The sequence below is a fragment of the Hippopotamus amphibius genome, chromosome 12 (assembly GCF_030028045.1).
Source record: "Hippopotamus amphibius kiboko isolate mHipAmp2 chromosome 12, mHipAmp2.hap2, whole genome shotgun sequence".
Taxonomy (NCBI): Eukaryota; Metazoa; Chordata; class Mammalia; order Artiodactyla; family Hippopotamidae; genus Hippopotamus; species Hippopotamus amphibius.
In genome coordinates, this window is record NC_080197.1 from 74,977,578 (window position 1) to 74,984,256 (window position 6,679).

Here is a 6,679-nt window from a genome sequence, read left to right on the forward strand (position 1 = left end):
TCCAGGATTCCTTTTCAAGAGAACCTAGCCTCTCTTTCAATCAATAACTGACTAAGACCTTGAACCTACACATGGGATCATGATTTTTCACCACAGCGACCGACATCAGCCTGTTGCAATACTTTCATTGACTACCCACCACTTGTTCCATGGAGCCCCACAATCTATTAGCCATCACCCTAGTTTCCTACGGGTCAGGGTCCCCTTGTTTCCACTCCAACCTTACCATCTATTGCAGTAATTAGGGCCACCTTGCTCTTGTGGCTAAGTGTCTCCACACCATCTCTGCTATTTCAGAATCCTATCATCCCAACTGACACTAGGGACAACAGTTTTTTAATTAATCTTATATGGAGCTCAGTATATCTTTTTAATTGAGCCTTGAGCCCCAGGACGATTTCCATTATTCATTTAATTTACTTATTCATTTGTTCTTCTTTTGTAATTTCTACGTTTTATACATTAGTTTTCCTAGATCTAAGTCCCTTGTCTTTCCCCTCATCATTATGTCTGTGTTCTTAAAACTTTCTGTTATTTTGCTTGCTTTTCAGACCATCAATTTGGTTCTCAGCAGTGATTATCTTCCTTTTGTTTCTCTATTGCATTTTTCCTTAGAAAATCATGTTTATTAATCTTATAGTTACCAGGGAGAAAGGAAGGGAGGGATAAATTGGGAGATTGGGATTGACATATTCACACTACTTTATGTAAAACAGATAACTAATAAGGACCTACTGTGTAGCACAGGGAACTCTACTCAATTCTCTGTAATGACCTATGTGGGAAAAGAATCTAAAAAAAGTGCATATATGTATATGTATAACTGATTCACTTTGCTGTACAGCAGAAACTAACACAACATTGTAAATCAACTATACCCCAATAAAAAAAACTTTTTAAAAAAAGAAAATCATATTTATTAGTCCAAAGAAGTCCTTTTGTGCTCTATTGTCATTTTCTTGAGAATCCGTGTGTGTGTGTGTGTTGTCTGCAGAGTTCTCATCTGATTCTTTTATCAATTGGCCATGGTTGAGTTCTGCCCCAGTACTCTCCTCTTTCTTCCCAGCCTGCGTAAATGAAAGCAGGACCAACAAAGGTGCAGCACCTCAGGCACCAGAAAGCAATTCATCACCTGCCAGTGGCCTCTGCAATACCAGGACTCCACCATACTCAGTGTGGTCCCCTGCCCCTGTGGCTGTCTCCGTGATGCTGCTCTCCTCTAATTCCCAGCACCGGGGTCCCTCACAAATCACTCATAAGCTCTGCAGCCAAGCTGCAGTCTCGAAAGTCACAGCTGCAGAGAGCTCCTTACCACAGCACATGACTGCTGACACATAGCCCTGGGCCCCAAGGAGCCTCTGCGCAGGACTACACCCCACCCCAGCCCCCACAGAGCTCCCACTTCAGGAGCTGCGTTCTCCCGTCTGTGGTACCAAAAGCAGTTAAATAAGGTCTCTGGCTCATCCCATGGCTTTGTTCTGAAGGAGAGTGTACCCTGTGTGTCTGTCCTTTAGCAGAGCCCTCCAGAAAAGTACCTGTCCTGTAGCTTTGTCTCAGGGCACTTTCCCTTGGAGGAGGAAGGCACAGTGACCAAGGATTTCAATCCATCATCTCCAAATAGGGAAGAACCAAAACATTATCTCCACATGCAGATCAGCTCTTTGGGCGTCTCCTGATTCTCAGCCCACATTTCTAGTTCACGTTCAGTCCATTCAACAGGCATTGACTGAACTTCTATCTGTCGTGTAAACTGTGAGCAGGCAAAGGGAAGAGCAGCAATGACATGTCTAAGGAAGTACATCAGTTTCAGTGATGAGGGGCTGGGGATAAATGAAATGAGAAAAAAAAAAAAACAAGAAGCTATCACAGTAACTCGATCAATCTCCAAAATATACAAGCAGCTCATGCAGCTTAATACCAAAAAAAGCAAATAACCCAATCCACAAATGGGCAGAAGACTAAATAGACATTTCTCCAAAGAAGACATATAGATGGCCAACAAACACATGAAAAGATGTTCAACATCACTAATCATTAGAGAAATGCAAGTCAAAGCCACAGTGAGGTATCACCTCATACCAGTCAGAATGGCCATCATCAAAACATCTAGAAACAACAAATGTTGGAGAGGGTGTGGAGAAAAGGGAACTCTCCTACACTGTTGGTGGGAATGTAAGTTGGTACAGCCACTATGGAAAACAGTTTGGAGGTTCCGTAAAAAACTAAAAATAGAACTACCATATGATCCAGCAATCCCACTGTTGGGCATATACCCAGAGAAAACCATAATCCCAAAAGAAACATGTACCATGATGTTCATTGCAGCACTATTTACAATAGCCAGGACATGGAAGCAACCTAAATGCCCATCAACAAATGAATGGATAAAGAAGATGTGGCACATATATACAATGGAATATTACTCAGCCATAAAAAGGAATGAAATGGAGCTATATGTAATGAGGTAGATAGACCTAGAATCTGTCGTACAGAGTGAAGTAAGACAGAAAGAGAAAAACAAATACTGTATGCTAACTCATATACACGGAATCTAAAAAAAAATGGTCCTGATGAACCCAGTGACAGAGCAAGAATAAGGATGCAGATGCAGAGAATGGACTGGAGGACATGGGGTTGGAGGGGTGGGGGGCGAAGGGGAAGCTGGGATGAAGTGAGAGAGTAGCATAGACATATATACACTACCAACTGTAAAATAGATAGCTAGTGGGAAGTTGCTGTATAACAAAGGGAGCTCAACTCGATGATGGGTGATGACTCAGAGGGCCAGGACAGGGAGGGTGGGAGGGAGTCACAGGAGGGAGGGGATATGGGGATATATGTATAAATACAGCTGATTCACTTTGGTGTACCTCAAAAGCTGGTACAAGAGTGTAAAGCAATTATATTCCAATAAAGAGCTTAAAAAAAAGAAGCTATCACAGTAACTCGAGAGGATGAACCCCTAAACAGAAGTAATAGCAAAAGTATAGAAACCAGAGGACTCTTGTGGGCTTTACTTGAGTCACCCTGTGGGACGGGGTGACTAAGGAGTATTACAGGAAAATAAGGAGGAGGAGTCCAGACCCACTCACTGCTTTCTGCTAATGTCTCCAGGAGTGTACAAAATGAGGAGCAATTTTTGGAAGGAAATTCCTGTTGTGAACTTGTTGAATTTAAGGTGGCAGGGAAATATCCAAGTAGAGGAGAAAGAACATAAGTATGCAGTGCATCTAAAGCCTGGGTTTGGGGGTGGGGGGAGATCAAGGCTGGTCTGTCATCACCATTTAAATGGTAGCTATAACCACAGATGTGGATGAGGCCACCAAAGAATCCTGTAATACCAGGAAAGGACAAGAACAGAGCCCTGAGGAACATCAGCACTTAAGGAGCAGGTAGACAAAAAGACACTTAAGACTAAGAAGAAGAATCTTAGGAGAGAAAAAATAACAGCAGCTGGGGAGAGAATTTAAAGGAGAGAGTTGTCATCAGTATAAGGCCACCGAGTGCGGCCACACAGCTGTGAACTGGGGAGCATCAATCACATGGACCACGTTAACAGTGCTCCCCCTCCCCCCAGCCAAATTGTGCAGTGCACCACCTGCGCAACCAGGTGTGGCAGACCTGCCTTGGGATCAAACACCACAGTTATGTCAAGTAAGATTGGAAATAAGTGTGTCTGCTGGCTTTGGCAATAGATGGAAGTTAGCAGTGACCTCAGCAAAGCAGTGTTAGTGGTTGGTGAGCACAGAGGGTGATGTGGACAGTGGGTGATGGAGACAGAATGTACTTGAGTGGAGGCAGTGAGCATGGCCCACTCCCTGAAGGAGCTTGGCTTCTTGAAACAGGGGTCAGGCTGGGGGTGGGGTGGATTCATGGCTGAGAAAAGGTTATTTTGTTTGGTTGATTGATGAGGGGATCAGTTAGATTTTTGTTTGGTCTAGCATGGGAGATAGTTGAGCATGCTTATTTCATGAAGGGGAAGAGTCAGTCGGGAGGGAGAAATTAAAGATGAAGTCTACTTAAGTGAAGTCCTGGGAAGACAGAAAGTTGAGAAGCAGAATACAGAGATTATCCTTGAAGAGGAGGAATACTTGTTCCTCTGAGACACAGGGAAGGAGGAAGAACGCAATAGATGCATGTAGAGGTAAATTTATAGGGGGCAGTTCTTTCCTGATGACGCTGATTCTCAGTAAGTTCAGATGCAGGACCATCTGCTGAGACAAAAGAGAGGGAGTTGCCAAGTAGAGACCTGCCAAGTAGGGACTCTAAGTACAAAGAGGAACTTGATAGCTTCTGCGAAGAAAACATAACTTAAAACCCGGTTTAATGTTTTAAAGAAAGTGTCTAAAGAAAGGATATGAGGACTTCCCTAGTGGTGCAGTGGTTAAGAATCTGCCTGCCAATGCAGAGGACACGGGTTCGATCCCTGATCCAGGAAGACTCCACATGCCACGGAGCAACTAAGCCCATGCACCACAACTACTGAGCCTGTGCTCTAGAGCCCGCGAGCCACAACTACTGAGCCCAAGCACCACAACTATTGAAGCCTGCATGCCTAGAGCCAGTGCTCCACAACAAGAGAAGCCACCACAATGAGAAGCCCACGCATCACAACAAAGAGTATCCCCTGCTCACCACAACTAGAGAAAAGCCCGCGTGCAGCAACAAAGACCCAACGCAGCCAAAAAATAAATTTTTTAAAAAAAAAGGATATGAGCATTAGGAAGGGACTTGGTCATCAAGAAAACATAGAGATCTCACCAAAGAAGATGCACAGATGGCAAATAAGCACATGAAGACATACCTCACATCACATGTCATCAGGGAGATTAATATATTAAAAGGAGATACCACCACACAGCCATTCAAGTGGCCAAAATCCAAAACTCTGACACCACCAAATGCTGGCAAGGATGTGGAGCAACAGGAAGTCTCATTCACTGCTGGTGGGGATGCAAGATGGTACAGCCACTGTGGAAGACAGTTTGGAAGTTCCTTACAAAACTGTAAGGAACTCTTACCACACGATCCAGCAACTGCAATCCTTGGCATTTACTCAAAGGAGATGAAAACTCATGTCCACACAAAAATTTGCATGAGCATGTTTACAGCAGTTTTATTCATAACTCCCAAAACTTGGAAGCAACCAAGATGTCCTTCAGTAGGTGAATAGACTGTGACATACAGACAATGAGATATTATTCAGCACTAAAAAGAAATGAAGCGACATGGAGGAAACTTAAATGCATATTACTAAGTGAAAACGGCAATCTGAAAAGGCTACATACTGTATGATTCCAACTATATGGCATTCTGCAAAAGGCAAAATTATGGAGAGAGTAAAAAATCACTGATTGGTTGGGGGAGGCAGGAATAGACAAAGCAGAGGATTTTTAAAGCAATGAAAATGATATTATAATAATGGATACCCGTCATTATACATTTGTCCAAACCCACTGAATGTGTGTAACACCAAATGGGAACCCTAATGTAAACTATGGACTTCGGGTGGCTATGACTGTCAATGTAGGTTCATCCTTGGTAAACAATGTAGCACTTTAGTAAGTGATGCTCATAAAGGGGGAGGCTGTGCATGTCTGGGGGCAGAAGGTAAATACATAGGAAATCTCTATACCTCCCTCTCAATTTTGTTGCAAACCTAGAACTGCTCCAAAATTTTGTCAACTTAAAATTTTCTAAATAATCATTTTTTTTAATATTTTCTAAAAGAAAATAAGTATAGAAGAGCCTCAAGGGGACAATGCCCATGAAGCGCTATTTGGAGAAGAGGATGCCCCAGGATGTTCACGTGCTGGTTGGCTTGACAGTATCGTGGAGTGGCCCATCAGCAACCAGAGTTTGGGGGCACTGGGATGTCCTTATCAAGCTAATTGCCCTCACTCACAAAGCAGACTTTTAATTATTTCACCTCCTATCAGTTTACCTACAGAGGGAGAATGCTCTGGTCATACTCAAGTGAGCACTCAGACCATCTGCCGCTTATATTTCTTCCTGTAAACAGAAAAACCTGGATTAAAAGTTAGATTGTTTCTTTTTTGTCAGAAGACCTACAACTCAGAAAAAACAAAAAAAAAGTCATTCTTTAGAGATTCATATCATACAGGAACAAATAGCTGCCTCAGTGGATCCTGTATGCCTGGTAATCAGTGTGTTTTGCCCCTTTACACCCTCTTCATTTCCATTCTCTCTTTAGGCAAACATATCCAGTCTCATGGCTTTAAACACCATCTATATAAACAAGACTCTCAAATTTATATACCGAGACCTGACTTCTCCCCTGAGACTTATATATCCAATGCATCTACTTGATATCTATACTTGGGAGAGATCTCTACCTCTGATCTAATGTGTTCACTATAGAACTTTGTTTTTTCCTTCCCAAACCTGCTCTGTCCAGTTTCCCCTTTCTCAGTTGAGGGCAACACCATTCTTGCAGTTGTTCAGGCCAAAAACTTAGAAGCCAGCCTTCATTTCCTTCCTTCATCCTCTACATCCAATCAGGCAGCAAGTCCTAACAGTTGTACCTACCAAATCTGTCCAACTTCCTTCATCTCTGTGCTATCCAACCCCATCCTCACTCCATCTCCAACCCAGACCAAGCACTACCATCCCTCGCCTGGCTTACTTACTGAAGGAGCTTCCTAGCTGGTCCACCTGC